Here is a 16646-nt window from a genome sequence, read left to right on the forward strand (position 1 = left end):
TGGTGACACTGGTGGCTGCTGTATGGCCATGCACCTGGAGTGTAAAGAAAAGACCACAGCATTTCCCTGGGAAATAAAAGACCTGGATTCAGTTCCCTCAGCTGAGGAAGGGCAGGTTTGCATCTCCCAGCACTACTTGTGGGGGACAATCAAGGCAAACAGGACAATAGCGACTAGAGGAAGGTCAGGACAGTAAATGAGTGATGAAGTGTCTTTAACCTGGTTTGGCTAAATATCTGACAGAGTGTAGGACCAGACTGCTGGGACACAGGGTCATGCTACCTCTCTTTGGCGCTGGGGACCGTGCTGCAGAGTACCACTGTGCCACCCACAGAGCAAGGGTTATGTAATTCTCATTACCAGTTCATGTAGTGCCCACACATGCAGTTTCTGGCTAATGAAATGGAAAGAGCTTTTAAAATGTTGACACTGGTTACGCTTTAGCTATATTTTCATTTCCCTGATATTTCTTGGATTTCAGAGAGCCCCTCTATTGGTCAGTGGCAAAATCTCAAATGGCTAGAATAAGACTGTATCCATCTTTTCATTAAGAAGGTCACTAATTGAATATAACATGTTCGCATGACAATTTGCCTGTGGCCTGATTCAGTAGAGCTCCTCAAATGCATTTAACTCTAAGTGAGAAGAGCTGTTCTGAAACCAGAAGCTGACTCATGTACAGCTAAACATGAACTTAAACACTTCATGGGATGCTGCAGAGTGGCTCCTTGCCTCTGGGTAGCTCAGCACTCAGGCAGGCTGAGTGCATGGAACATCCACCCCTCAGAGTTCTACATTTATTTTATTATTAATTTCTTGCCACCAGGCAGAAAAGAGGTTGGGATCTAAAACCCACTGGCACTGTTGAGCTTTCCTTCTCTTGTCCCAGCTCCTCCAACTTCAAATAGGTGTGCAGCTCTTGGAAGACACTCAGGGAAAAAGCCCTCCTATGGGCCATTTAAATGCAATCCTTAGTGTCTGCTCAGCTGCAAGCACCCAGCAAGTTGCACCTCCAACTTCCTCCACAAAATAATTAAGGCACTTTTAAAATGTCTTAAAACACTTTTGCTTCTATGTGAAGGGTTGTTTTTGCAAGCCCAGACCATCTATAGGTTTATTTTTTATTTTTTAGTCCAGTTTCATCAGCTGTGTCCATTTTGGGGTTGCTTCTTGGTAGCCAGACAAGAACTTTCTTTGCCTGAATGTGACAGCAGATTATTTAACCAGTCCCCTCAGTGGAAAGTCACCTAATCCTCCTGATCCTTCTTGATGTATTCTCTTGCTTTCCACCCCTGGAAGAGTAAGGGCACCAAACTTTAGCTGACACATTATACCTCAGGATCCTCACTGTAGAAATAATTAATCCAAGCAAGTCCTTCTGGGATCAGATAATGCCCAGCCATTCCTTAATGAGATTCTGAAGCAAGAGCTGACAGGTGTCCTGCAGCAGGGATGGATGCGCATGCCAGGCATGGCTGTGGGGGAACTCCAGAGCCCCAAGCCCCACGGCAGCAGCGGCACGACACTGCCCCGGCCACGTTGTCAACAGTGGGCTCAGGCTGTACATTGTACCTTGGTTGTTTGAGATCACACAACAACAATCTGGGAAACCTGCCAACCCTCAAGCCTACATTGGAACAGGGCTGGTGTGAATATATAGAACTGCAAGCTGTAAAGACCACTTTAAATGCTGCTCTAGCAAGGACTAGTGATTGAAAAGCCAAACTCTCTCTGGAATTCTGTGTCTATGAATATAAGCTTTCATCCCTCTATAAATTATCAGAAGCTGGCCTTTATCTCTCTGAAAACACCAAGGGCTTCAGATTATCTACCCACAGCCTGTGACAAGCTCCGAAGATCTAGTAGAAGAACCAAATCTACAAACACTTAAGAGTCACAGTATCAATATAATAGGGAAATCAAAGATGCTACCTAGAGCAAGGGCAGGGAATTTGTGGATAGTATGTTTCTTTTTAAAAACATATTTTTGAAGTAGACTTTCAAAAAAAAGTTTTATTAGGTTGTTACAGAAGATATTTACAGTACATAATGTATGTGCACAATACAAATATTTTGGGACATCTAACTTTGACAGGTGAGACTCATCCCTGCTGGCTTTGGATTGCAATTTTAAAACAAATTCATTCCAGTCACAACAAAGGCTTTAGTGGTGAATCCTGCCTGAATTCCCCAGTTTCATAGAATCATAGAATCATAGAATGGTTTGGATTGGAAGGGACCTTAAAGATCATCTAGTTCCAATCCCCCTGCCATCAGCAGGGACACCTTCCACTAGACCAGGTTGCTCAAAGCCTCATCCAGCCTGGCCTTAAACACTTCCAGGGAGGGGGCATCCACAACTTCCTTGGGCAACTTGTTCCAGTGTCTGACCACCCTCACAGTGAAAAACTTCTTCCTAATATCTAATCTAAACCTCCCCTCTTTCAGTTTAAACCCATTTCCCCTTGTTTTGTCATCAGTTGCCCTTATGAAAAGTCCCTCCCCAGCTTTCTTGTAGCCCCTTCAGGTACTGGAAGGCCGCTATAAGATCTCCCCGGAGCCTTCTCTTTTTCAGGCTGAACAGACCCAACTCTCTCAGCCTGTTTCATATCTAGACCTCCTCCCCTCCTTGCTGCAAGCATCTTGGTCCATGGCTGTGGTCTTTCTGTGCTCGGGAAGCAAGTTTGTATTGGAATAAAATGCTTATAACAGGCAGCTGAGGGCTATTCTAGTGTCCTTAACACCCAAGCTCAGTGCATGGATATATTTCTTCAGGTTCTTCTCAATCTCCAAGACCAGGGAGAAAAGCTACTTGTCTATTTCTTTGGACTAAGGCAGCCAGAAATTTGAATGTCTTGGGCTCATACATGCCCACAGATGTCCTTTTTGTATTCATCTCCACCTAAGACTGAAGCAGATGGCCTGTGGAAGTTGGAGAACTCAAGCTGTATTAAGGAAAATCTGCCCCAGCCATTTAGCACTCTCAGGAATTTCTTCTTGGCTTTTCTGGCCTCCACAGACTTCACCAAACCTTTCCCAGACCTGCGTAGAGCCAAATTCCAGCAAGACTCTCCCTTCCTTGAAAGCGCCAGGCATGCGGGGAGCCTCGTGTCTCTGCAAAGGGCTCGGGCAGGCATCAGAGCTGACAAGGTGTGCTCAAGAAACCCACTCCCCATTCCCAAGGGGCTGCAGATTGGGCCTTCCCAACCAGGGGTGGTTGGGACCAAGGCAACCATCTGCCCTAGCACCACCCCTCTGCCCACCACCTCCCAGTCCACAGTGGCCTTCACTGGCTGAGACCCCATGGAGGGGATTCCAAAGAGGCTGAGTTAGACCTCTCTTTCTGCTGACTGCTGGGGGATCTCAGAAAGATTGGCCTTGTTAGGCTGAAGATGTGCTTTGGCTTAACCATACAGACAGGTGAGCAAAGAAAATACCTCGCTGATTTTCTGTATGTGTCTTTCTCATCTTTTGCCCCTCCTCTCCTCTGGAATTATCTAGGAATAAAGAAGAGCCAATGCAACAGTTTCATTGTCCAGCAACTATTGATAGCAAACAACTTTCCAGTGTTCCATTTATCAAATGGAAAATTATAGTTTGGTCCTTAGTGATACTCTGAAGCTTTGAAATTCAAAGAAAAGAACTTGCTGTATATAAACAAATAGCAGGCTTTTGAATTGAAAATAAAAATAATTCTTTCTGTAGAAGTAATTGTTCCAAGTTTTCCTCTTTCTGTTTCTCTGCAAGAAAGCATCCAATACCCTATTTCAAAGATTTTTGTCCAAATGAAATAAGTAGACCTGAAAATATTTTCAATTTTTTGCAATGTCTTGGCCTGCAGGTCCATCCAATTTATACAAAAGTATAAGAGGTCCAAGAGATGGACAGAACAAATATTGCTTGAACTAAAAAGCATTGAAGAGTCTCTTTGGCTTTCATAGGGTTTAAATCAGGCCCTAGAGGGAGGTTATTTTTCCAGCTGTGCTGCTTTCCCCTATGCACACTGCAGCTACAATTTGCAGCAAACATTAACTGCTTCTTTTCTGAAATTTTAATATTTACCTGTGAATATATTACAGGAAAACTGAGAAATAGTACAGTACTTACAGATTAGATGAATTTATGTAAACATTTATCACCTCAGTGAACAGTTCTTATGAAAGGTAGTGAGAAATAAGCTGTGAATAATTCTTCCCCAGTTCTACCAAGAGGGACATGGGAGAAGAAACATTTTAAAATCTCACTCAAATGTCAGCAATTTTCTCCAGTGCTTTCTTAGCTCAAATGTTTTTTAGCAAAATAAAACAGTATTTAAAAAAATAGTCTTTACCAAAAGTTTGGAGAGAATGTTCATAATGGAACATGATGCACCCAAACCCCAGTGCAGCCAATTTCATACTCCTGACATTTTTTGATATCTGGGATTATACAGAATGAGGAAATCTGGGATGTACCATAGCCAGGTGAAAGCCGTGCAAGCACACGGACCTGCCTCCTCTTACTGCCTTCCTGTCACCAGCCTGGTTTTAGGAACTAGCTGGGATGAAAGGCTGGTGGGAACTGGCTTTTTGGTGCGCAAAGTAGGGGTCATCACTCTGCTTGCATCAGCTTTCTGTGGCATAAGTCAGGATATCCCTGTGGTGCAGTAGCTGTGTGTCTCCTACCACAAATTTACACCTGTATAACATGTTGCCCCTTATAAACACTTTAAATTAGGAGAGGAGTTATTAATGATTTGCCTCCTTGGATATGCATTGCAAGCAGGAAAATGCCGTAAGATTCCCATAGTTTGGCTGCCTGAACTCACCTGACTAGGTTCTGACTTCTACATCACCATGAAATCATAGAATAGGCTTCTTGGGTACTGGGCAATTCCCCAGGGTCCCATTTGCACGCTGCTTCCAAATGCAACAGCATTTGAATCATAGAGTCATACAGTCATGAAATTATTTTGGTGGGAAAAGACATTTAAGATCATTGAGTACAACAGTAGAATTACTGAACACCTTCCTCTGTTGGGGTGGTGTGTCAGCAGCGTGAGCACTGGCATCGGTGCGATGCTCTGTCTGCCCCCAGCCCACTAGTGCTGTTTGCCCATCATGCACCTCAGCAATGTGAGTACACCAGAGCCGTGACATGCTCCCTCTTGTGCTGCTCTGGCTGCCCCAGGTGTGAGTCTCTTCTCTGCCTGTCCTGGGAACTGGATATTAAGCACTGACATAGCATGGGAGGCTGGACAAATCCACAGTTCAGTTTAGCAAGAGGGAATGCTCTTGTAGCCTGCATTGACGTACGAAAGCCAGGAGCCCCTAACGATTTCCCCAGTGAGGACAAGCCTCTGTCTGTCCTTCGGCGCAAGTGGTGAGACCTGGCTGGGTTCAGCACCTATTTCCCCATGTCTACATGTGTCCCCTGCTAATTCTGTGTCTGAATGACACTTAGCACAAAGGGCTTCTTGACTACGTGCCTATGTACTACAAATCAAAGCAGCTGAAGAGAGCAGTGGCTTTCCTTCAGAGCCACTCTGCCATAGGACTGTGACCCTATAGTTCTTCTAGTGCTTCATTAATCCCAGGAGGTGGCATCCTATTAAACATCCTTAGCACATTCCATAAGTTTATCTTGTAAATATTTCCTGGACCATAAGTAGAACAGCTGTTTCCTTGTGGCAGCATTAATAGCACGGATCCCCTCTGCTGGGAGCCCTGTTCTCTGTCGTGCTGCTGTGGCTACCTCAACCCTGCCCCTCTCCTGCATCACCATTGCTGCTGCTCTCCCAGGCACAATTTAAAGCTTTGCTTTATATCTTGGTCCAAAAGCACCCAAATAAAGGTTCGATGAGGTCTGCCAGGGGAGGAGACCTGGGGAGCTGGGCAGGGAACTGGCGCAAGGGCAGGTCAGGCTACGCCAAGGATGACCAACCTGGCACAATGTTAGCCCTGTGAGGCTCTGTCTGTGCTACTAAATAAGACAGGCTGAGGGCAGTCCTTTGCCCTGAGAGCAGGAGGCATGGCCCAGCTGCTGTGCACATGGCTAAGCTCTCTTCCCTCCTAAAATGGGGCAATCACATCCAAACTGCCTCCAGTAAAGGGTGCTGGCATCACACCACCCTGAGCTGCACACAGGCACAGTCTGATGCAGCATCCATGGGGCTCAGCCAAATGTGGGTCCTGCATGTGGGGTTTTTGTTTTTTAACTAGTACAGATGGGACTGCTGGGACTAGTGGGGAGCACAGAAGCAGGGGACATCCTGGCAGGGGAAACATCCCTGGGGTCTGGAGGGAGCAGAACCCTTCACTGCTCCCTGTATGCCTGAGGGCTCTGTTGAACAGAGAAGGAGAGGCAGAGACACAGGCCTGACAAATTTATGAGTAGATGAATCCTGTCCCACTTTTTCTTTTTTTTTTTTTTTTAGCTAAAGTTTCAGCAAGCCAGTAAATGAGGATTTGCACCTAGCCATATGGGAAGATACAGGTCAGGTGTGGGAAGACAAAGGTCAGGTGTGGGAAGATAAAGGTCAGGTGTGGCAAGCCATGCTTTGTCCTAAAAATGATGGTAAAACTGAGCTGATGTTGCCAACCTATGTTTTGGGATTAAGACCTCCTGCCAAAGGAATTGGTGTAACAGCTGGTCTGTCACATCAGTCCAAAATGATTAGATCAGGACACTATCAAAGAGCTTGCCTCCTACAGGAGTTACTTTTGGTTTTATGCTACATGTGGTGGGACTGAGCTCGAATAATACAACATGTTTTTCCCTCACTTGCTTTGTCATATGCAACCTGATAACCTGGGATGAGAATCTAAAATTTCTGAATCAAATACAACATAAAGAGAATAAAACACATAAAGCAGTGAATCTGACAGAAGTGCAGAGCTGGTGGGCACTGAGTCTTGAAAAAGGACGTTTTGATTTCAGGACAAATCTCCTTGCTCCATGGAGATAGGACCTGGTGGGTACTGGGTACTCCATGGAGACAGAGTGGGTGCTGGGGATGCTGCAGACAGATGGCTGCAATTTTCATCTCCGTTGTGTGCTCAGATGGCCGGTCAGAAAACTCATTACCTCCTGTATGGCTTCTGTGATGTGTTTTGGACAAGACATGCAGTACTGAGATCGCAGCCTAAATCCAAGGTTAGATTTGTAGGTGGGATCAGCAATATTTCTTACTCAGATTACAGTTGTTTTACAGGTCTGCTAAAGTGCCAAAGGTGTTTATGAAACTCATAGCTTGAACAATTAAGATAACCTGGATCTGAGCTGAGTGTTTATGGACTGAAGAACAGAGGAGTGTTGTGAGGGAAAGAAAGCAGCACAAATAACCCTGGGTTTAGAAACAGTCACCGCAGAGTGAAACTGGGGTGAGTTTTTTGTGCTCCTGCCTACTACACTTCTGAACCTGCAATAGTCTGCATTTCTGCTGAAGAAGGGATTTTGAGATTAGTTAGTAAAAAACAGTTATTTATGCAATCATGTTTTTATTTGCTGTTTTCTTCCCAAATCGTATGCATTTCCCTGACATTTCCAAACTGTCTCTGTTTTGCCTGACTAGAAGTACTAGCTCTAGTCAGACATTAACAGTAAATCCTGTTTTAGGTACCACTGCTGACCAAGTGAAAATTGATGGTGGGGGAAATCCTGTTCAAAAATATTTGTGGCTGGATGCAGAAAACTCTGTTCCCTGCATCTCTCTCCAGACATGTTCAGCCCTATTCTCGCTGGACATAGCTCCTGAGTGCTACCAACCTCTTTGTAAGTACTTTGGGCCCAACACCATTTCCTAAGACACTGAGACTTGTTTGTCACCAGCTTCCCTGAATTTTAATAGGCCTCTGTTTGGCCACTTTTCCTTGTAACCAGGATAAACGCACTTTCTTTCTTAGGGCACTGCCAGGGCAAAATCTTCTTTTTCTTGGGAGAGAGTAGGCAGGCAAGGGCATGCACCATCATGCTTCTGGGGGAGGAACAAGCAAGCTCCTCGTTTTAGTGTCCCTCGCATCCTCCCCCCCTTCTATACACACACACACACACACACACACACACACTCTTAATTATCCATTGCTCCTTGGCTGACATTTCCCCAGCACCTCCCCTTCTCTCAGGCTGCCACGTGCCAGCAACACTCATAAAATAATTGGCACAGAACCAACCATTTCTTATTACAAGGAGGACTGCACATAGAAAACAACACGAGGTAGCTAGGTTTGCATGCCCTCATTGCCCAGGTAATCATCAACAACACCAACCCATGCCAGCGTGTCGGGGTGGAAAAACTGAACTTTAGCTCAAGATAATGAAGCAACGTCCCTCTAATATTTCCTGGAATAACGAGTTTCTTGTCTGACCTGGAACAGATTGACACTTCTCTCCAAGAGCATAGCGAGCCCCACAGGAGCTCTCCAGTAGATCAGAGCATGGTTCCCTGGCAGTTTCTGCTGGATTAAGAGATACTTTTGTTAGCCAGGGTTGACACAGGTCAATGTCATGTCACTTAGCCTGAGTGGTCTACTAGGTGTCAGACAGTTGCTAGGTCTTATGGGCAAAGTACTGATTTTGTTAATATTATCAAACCAAGCCAAGGAGTGTACTGACCTGCGTCCTTGACCCTCTATGGCAGGGAAGAGTTACAATGGAGTAGGAGTTTGTGCTTGCTGCTAATTTAGCCAGACCTTCTACCTGGAAAGTGTCTCCTGTAAACCACAAAGGTCTGGAAGATGGCAGATAGCACCTCTGCCAGTCAAGAACTGGAATAGACTTCAGAGAGGCAGGTACCAGAAGTGCATTCAGCCAATGCTTTCAACACTGCACTTTCAAGCAAAGCATCTTGCAGCCACCTGTGCAAGCCCTTGCACGGTGTAAAATGACTGGTGCAGAACAGCTCACACAAGGGCAGAGGGAAGGTGGGGTGCCTGCCTCCAGCTGCCGAAAACACCGACTGTGTGCTGGCAGGTCTGCTTTTCACTGCTGCAGGGTTATGTCCGTGGCCTGATCCAAAGTCATGCTGACAACTGGTTTGCTAGTGCGCTGTTTTGATATTAGTGGTTGCCTGATCAAGCCCTGGGAGGATAAAACAAGTAGTTTCCTGTTTCAGAGAAGGGAATGAATGATCATGTGTTAGTAGAGGGTATGATCCTCCCAAGGAAAGGTATGATAGCCAAGCAGGGAGTGAATGTCCTTGTTTTTTTTCCCTTAGCCATATCACACTCAAGTCTGTAGGCATAAACGTAGGTGTCTGTGTACTGCTCACTTGCTGCTGTCTGTCTGCAGTTGTATACCCTCAGGTAACAAAGCCTCCATCTGCTCATGCCGAGATGTGTTAATTGATTCTGTAGAAAGCAAAAAATGGATTTAACTGTTCATCAGTGATGCACAAAGTGTGATTACTAAGACAAGAAGAGGGCAAGGAATATTTATCATAAACAAAAGATTAAGCTTAACCTTAGTGTTGTAGCTATCTAGTATTAACATACTGGGAGAAAAGTCTCCCAATACATTACTGACCAGTAGTCCTGTTAAAAGCTGTTGTTCACTCTTAACAGTTGCCTTGCAAAGAACCCAGACAAACATAAGTCTAACAAAACAGATTGGGAGAGCAACCTCCAAATGGCTAATTATAACAGGTGTGGATTTTGACCAAGCAGGAGGAAAGAAGTGCTGGGGAGTCCAGACTGACAGTGCTGGTTTGAGCTGTTCCACAATTTGCCTGTTCACTTTTTTTTTTTTTTTTTTTTCCCTGACTAGATTCTGACAATCCCTAAAGCTCAGCTGTATTTGGTAGCCTGGAGCAAGCATCTGGGTCCTGGGAGGGAAGGGGGTTGCTGGGTTGTTGAGAGTACCTATGTCTGACTTCTTCTCATTTATTCCACAATACAGTGCACTGAGAAAGAATAGCAATTTCTTTTCATTAGTTAGATACAAAACTTTGGTCTGCATTGTCTTGAGCCAAGGTTCATTTCAGATTTCATTCCACTCACCCAGGGTCAATGACTGATGTGATTAGAAATTCATTAGAGACCTCTTGACTCTCTTTGGCTGTATATAAACACCTCCAAGGTGAAGGGTGAATGACTGCTGAGTGGGGATCTGCTCCTGCCGTCCATCCCCATCATGTCATTCCAGCCCTTATTAGCTCTGTTTGTCCTAACGAGCACAAAGCAATGCCACCATGTGCTCAGGACTCAATCTGGCCCTGGTTAACACATCTAGCAAGATTCCTCTTGAATTCAATGAGAGAACGATGAGGTTGTTCATGAGCTGACTAGCCTGATGCAAACCTGGGTAGGAAGGAATGTTGATTAGAACATGGTTATTTAAATTAAGATTGTGTTTGCTATTGTAGTTCATTCAATCAATGACTTATTTGAGTTGCTACAGTTACTTGGTACTGTTGTGCAAACTCAGATCAGCCTATGGTTGGAATGCTGGATGTGGCCAGCATTGACACTACAAATGCTGGGTTAATCATGCCAAAGCTCCTTCAACTGCCTCAAACCCATAAAACCAACACTGCTTTTGCTGAAGAGTGTCTTTCATTTGGTTTTGGTTTATGGAATAAAATGTTTTAATATGAGGATTGTGGCTTTTCTCAATGGAGTGAGGCTAATTAAGTGAGGCCTTTTATTTCACTCAATAAATAAAACAGAATTGTGAGTGCCAGTATCTCTCTGCAGAGGGTCATTGTGGGTGTCTTGGGCCAGCAGAGACATATTTTAGGTACTGTTTTGTGGCAGTTTATCTATTCATTACCCCTATTTGCATTTATAGAGCCCAACTAAATCTTGCAAAAGCATTAGGTCTTCCAGCCCTGTTGGCTTTGCTCTGTCCTAGGCATCGCCTGAGTAACTGAGGGTTCTTGTCTACAGCATTCAGAAACTCAAACTACTGTAAAAACCAGTATCTAATTGATAACTGCTAAACTACAATCGTACCAGGGCTCATGCTATGAAGCATTTATAGACATAAGCCTCCTTTTTTGTTAAAATTCAACAATATGGTTCTGATACAGATACCCAGCTTAGTGTGGTTTCCTCTCTATCAGTCTTGGTCTGGTCCCAGAGTTCACTCCCACACATCCTGTTTGCAAACCCCCCATTCTTCCTTACAGCAGTTCCTGGCTGGAAGTATGCTGCTTCCTATCCACCTCTGAGCTTCATAATTCCAGGGACAGGGCAGGTGCTTTCTATCTGTTGGGGTTTTTTTTCCTTTTTTCCTCAGACAGGTTCCAGGCTATGGCTTCAGCTTGCTGGTTCTGCTCACATACTACTCTAGAGTGTCCCCAGGGAAGTACTCCAATTCCTTTCCATGTTGACAGGAATGAACTCTCTGTCTTCTCTTGGCAGATGCTGGACTATATAAACTGCCTGTCTCTGGTAGTTACTTCCTGATGATCTTCTAGCTGCACCATTTTGTCGAAGAGTTTGCTGTTGGCATTTGTAAAGTGATAAGAATGGGAGGGAATGAAAGCTCTAACAGGTAGAGCATCACCCAGAATTTGTTGCTTATTTGGCTTCCCAGAGGTATTTGAGGGCCCAGTTTGGCCAAGGTTTAGCCAGAATTTCAGAGTTTTCCTTTGTTGGACTCAGATGGTGCTGTCAAAAGATTCATTTCCCAGGTGTACACTGAGAGGGTGCCTCCCCTCCACTCCTTTCAGATGGTGTATGCACAGGCTGCTCCACTGCAGCACTCTCTCTTCAATGGTCCCTGTCCTTCAGGACAGCCCCCATCTTCCCACTGGGCCATATCCCTCTCTGGGTCTTTATAGTCAAGCAGGAAAAAAAGGAATGGTTAACACTTCTCTGTGGGTGCCACAGCTTTGTCATGAGGATTTAAGCAGGATATTATCTGTCTGAGGAGAAAGAGTGCTGCTTTCTTGAAGTGCAGCACCCACTCCGCAGCACTTGTGTTTGTTGTTCTGTGGTAGGTATGAAGCATATTCTGCTACGGGGAAGGAAGGACCACACACTGCACCTGGGCTAAGGGCATCCACCCAAGCAAGTAGCCGTACAACTTACACGTTGTGGCAGAGCTGGGCTATGAGCTTTCAGAAACAGGTTAATCAACCCATAGTCCTTGCAAAACCACAAAAACACTGTAGGTTGAAAGTACCAGGGTGTGTTGGTACAACAGCTGGTGGCTACCTAGTAACCAAAGGCAAACCTTCCTCGCAGGGAGTATTTACAGACTGCCTTATAAATGACTCTGGAGATTTAAGAACTTGCACGTCAGCTGTATGAGTTAGAGCTGAAAGCATCTCACATAGCAGTAGCGCTGATATGGTTGTTCACAGAGATAAAAATTGTATTTCTACATGGTGCCAGGACATAGTTTATTAAAGACTCACTTCTTTTCATGTGAGAGAAGTAAGCCAGGCTGTAAGAACACAGACACCTCACTCTGGGGTAGAGTAAGGGGAGAACCTGCCTGACATCAGCAGCAGCTCATGGCCAAACTCCTACTCAGAAATAACTTTACAGTAACTCACCCCTCTTTTTGCAGAGACAAGCATTGTGTCTTTGCTTATACGACCAGTTACCAGGCTGCAACCAACAGGCTGTAAGTTCACAGCCTCTCTTGTTGCTTTGTTCCAGGATGGCTTGACCCTTTGCTGGAGGCTTTCTACATGTTGATAGCTACAAGGGCATCAATCCATCTTGATGCGAGAGAACTGAACACCAAGGCCTGAGTACAGAAAGCTGCACTTCTCTCTCTGTGCTTCTGACCCTGCTGCACCAAAGTCTTTCCTTTACCACCTATAGAAACTTCCTCCACCATTCAGAAATGAGTTAAAAAAAGATCTATTGTGTTTCTGATTTGAATGTGTTCTTCTTCCACTACAGCTTCTACCATCAATACCTCTCGTATTTCTCTACTAGTTTGCAGGTTGCCTGTTCTTCAAACAAATGCTGACTAGATTTTTTTTCTCCGTTCTCTTAACACTTTGTATCCGTGGGCAGAAGTCTGCTGGTTCAAGCATAAATGCCAGAAATGGCATCCATTACAATAAGGAACTTTTACTGATGTGGCAAAGGTCATGGCTGCCATGGCTGCTCTGCTCCTGAAGATGTTGCTGGTGCAGGCAGGGATTTGTCTTGAACCTGCCTTCTCTGTCTGCCCAAACTGCAGTTCCATCCAGCAGCACATTATAAGCTCTAACAGTGTGGAAGAGTGTGGCCACAGTAATTTGCATCTCTATGACCTTGACCCTGATTGTTGAAATTACTTTACAGATGGTTAAACTCAAAGTCTCTCCATAGCTTCTCCCAATACTGGGACAAGGAAGTGCAGTGAGAGCATATCCCAGCACATAGCTGTGAGTCCCCTACTAGCTTTTAGTTGTCTTCCAGGAGAAAGTAATTAACTGCAGAATCTGATGTTTAGCATCACTGGGAGAAGTTGCCTTTTAATGCCTTTCCTTAAAATCCAGTGAGAGATGAAGGCTGTGTTCCAGAATTCACCTCCATTCAGAAAAAATGGGAGCACGTATGGATTGAGATGTAAAATGTATTCATTTTCAATAACTTTCTCCAGCATTTCTGCACTATTTCACCTCTGATTTTTAAACTCTTAAAATGCTATTCACTGTCCTGATTGTCCCTGGGGTGACTGGGCCACTGGTGTTGCAGGTGTATTGATGTTTTCTTCACTCTTGACCTGACATTTAAAGTAGTTAAGAGACAGCCAGCTATAAAAGACTAAAACTAGGGTGTTCTTGTCTTTTTCTTTCTTGTTTTACCTCTCATTTGTGGTGCCTTAGAAGTAATTTCAAGTTATCTTCTTTCCCCATTGTGTTCAGGGCTGCATATGATCTTTTACTGGTCTAACTGTATTACCACACAGGTTTGATGTTTGGCTCATAGAACTGCAGCTTTTGTCCAGCTGAAAATGTTGTATAGAAATGAGAGGAGTATTTTCTGACTTTAAGCTTGTTGTGAAAAGAAGTCTGAAATTAATAAAACTAAAAATGAAAACAATAAAATAAGCCTAATAAAATACTATAAGAGCATGTCTATAAAGAAATGAACTCTGATAGAGAACAAGGGTTGATAACCTGGCAACAATTATAAATATTTATGTGATCTGTGGCCCATACTTTGCTTATTATAATCTTCTCTGAAACATTTTTCCTTATTATCTTGGACTTCTCTGGTCATATTCATCTCACTTAACTGTGGAGATATAAAATACCTTCCAGAGAACTATAAATGTCTATTTATTTATGTCAAATAAATTGTCAGTTGGAGTACTCTTTCTCCCCACCGACTGTAGTGTGATACTGATATTGTAAGAGATTAATCTTACCCATCAGACACTGAAAAATAGTGGTAATTCCTTGCCTGCCACCCATTCCATATTGTGTTCCTTTTGAGGATCAGTGTTGCTAACAAATTGGTGTGGACCAAAGCTAGACACAAATGAAAGATTGTAAGAAAGAATGAGATGATCATTAAAATTTGGAAACCTTATTCATCAACATTTTCAGTGATTTCTAGAAGGATGAGACTGGTGAGCAGCAAACATCAACGATATGAGGCAAGACATTCTACTTCTTCTATCCACACTCAGAATGTAAGTCCTTAAGATCCTCACCGTGTTGACATCTCATGCTGGAGACACTATCCATAGTTGCTTCCATTTTTTTATCACTGACGCTCCCCAAGACCTGAAAGACCAGCAGTGGCAGGCAGTTATCTCTCTACCTTGTGCCTCCGTTGCTGCAGTCCTTTTCCTGTCTGCTTCAAGGAAGAATAGACCTGTATCCAGATCTTAATCTCCCATGTGTGTCTATCCCAGTGGTCCTGCTGAGGAAATGAAGATATATTTAGCTATGGTTTGAAGAAACAACGCCTGTGGCATCTGAGGATTTGTTCAAAGCATCTAGTTTGCTGTAGACAGTAAGATACATGCGAATGCAGTTAGTAACTACTTTTGTGACTGGGTGCTCTGAATATCTAATGATTTCTCCTTTGCTTCGGCTGACCTGATGTCCCTGCCAATTTTGGGACCTTCAGTTTTGTTTTCCACTTTAGTAAGCCCAAAAGGACATATTGATGCTAATGTGAATGTCATAGAAATGGTCTGTCAGACTCTCCTGATCTGGTGGATGGGCAGTTTTACATAGGAATAGTACATGGCATCTCCAGGCAGGGAAAGTGTGCACTGTTGGCTTTGGAGGATGAAGAGTCCTATTCCTTGCATTGAGGAAGGAACTCAACAGTGACTACCCATTTAGCATTCAAAATAAAAGGCTAAAGGCTTGAGTTAGAGAGAAGGCTAAAATCATCTGTGTCTAGACTGTGGTGTCTCTGTGCAGTCCCAGGAAAGGTTCTCAAATGATGACAGCATTTAAGACTTGCTTTGACCGTAGCTAACTCAAGCAACTGCCTACTCACACTGTGGCTGGTGTGAATCCTGTTCTTGGGAACACAGGTAGGTTCATCTGCTAAAAGTATAGACCTCTGCCATCTGGCCAAGTCCAGCCTTCCTGGCCTCCCAAACTCCCTTTGGAGGCAGTTAGTAAGATCTGTGGAGTTTAGGGAGGCTGGCCCCATGGCAGACACCTACCATAGATGGCATACAAAGAAAAACAGAAATAAATAATGGAAACTACCATAGCAGGAGGTGAGCATTACTATTGCTTATTTTTTGTGGTTTGAAAATATTCTTTCGTAGTGTGAGAATAGCAATGTATCTCTCATTAAGGAAGCAAGAAAAATGTGTGTCTGTTGAAAGAAACTAGATTTAAGCCTCTGACCAGGTACCAGTCTCTCTTCTGTCTCCAGATATGCTTGGATCTGAAAGAGGTTTAGATTGGATATTAGGAAAAAATTATTTGCCAAAAGGGTTGTCAAGTATTGGAACAGGCTGCCCAGGGAAGTGGTGGAATCACCATCCCTGGAGGTATTTAAAAGATGTGTAGATGTGGTGCGTAGGGACGTGGTTTAGAGGTGGGCTTGGCAGTGTTGGGTTTACAGTTGGACTCAATGATCTTAAAGGTCTTTTCCAGCCAAAACAATTCTATGATTCTATGAATAGGCAGATGACTTTTATGTATGAAGTGCCTGGTTGTCCTTCACTAACTCTTTTAAGGGAGCTTATGCTGACTGATTCTGCTGGAGGATCTGTCTGTACTCATGCAGCCATGGCTCTCATGCTGAGAGCCATGGGTCTCACACCTTCCTGGCAGGTAGGACCCTGCTGTGGCTGTTGTGAATTCTACCGGGAACCTAAAAATGAGAGGCATCAATGTTCAGAGTCCTTTGTACATATTCTGCCCAGTAGCTTTCCATGGAATGCTGGTGTCTGTTTAGAAGCCCTGTAAATCACCAGATTTAAGACCTGCTGACAAATTTTAAGCAGTGGTTGTCTTCATTTCCTATAGTGAGACATGATAATTATGTGTGAAATACGTACTGTGGTTACAAGTGCAGTATGTTGCTGCAAACTTGGGTTCATACAGGTAAGACAACAGTGTTTCAAGTGTGTCTTGTAAGAAGATACTCATGATTGCACTAGGGAATAGGTGCCAATTTAAAAATGGACCAATTATTAGCAGATTTAAAAATAAATATACTGCACTTAGTGAGAGAGGAAATGATGAGAGCAAAAATGAACACAATCTGCTCTAATTATGTGAGAATGCCTTTGAA

The sequence above is a fragment of the Antrostomus carolinensis genome, unplaced genomic scaffold (genome assembly GCF_000700745.2).
Source record: "Antrostomus carolinensis isolate BGI_N321 unplaced genomic scaffold, ASM70074v2 scaffold13356, whole genome shotgun sequence".
NCBI lineage: Eukaryota > Metazoa > Chordata > Aves > Caprimulgiformes > Caprimulgidae > Antrostomus > Antrostomus carolinensis.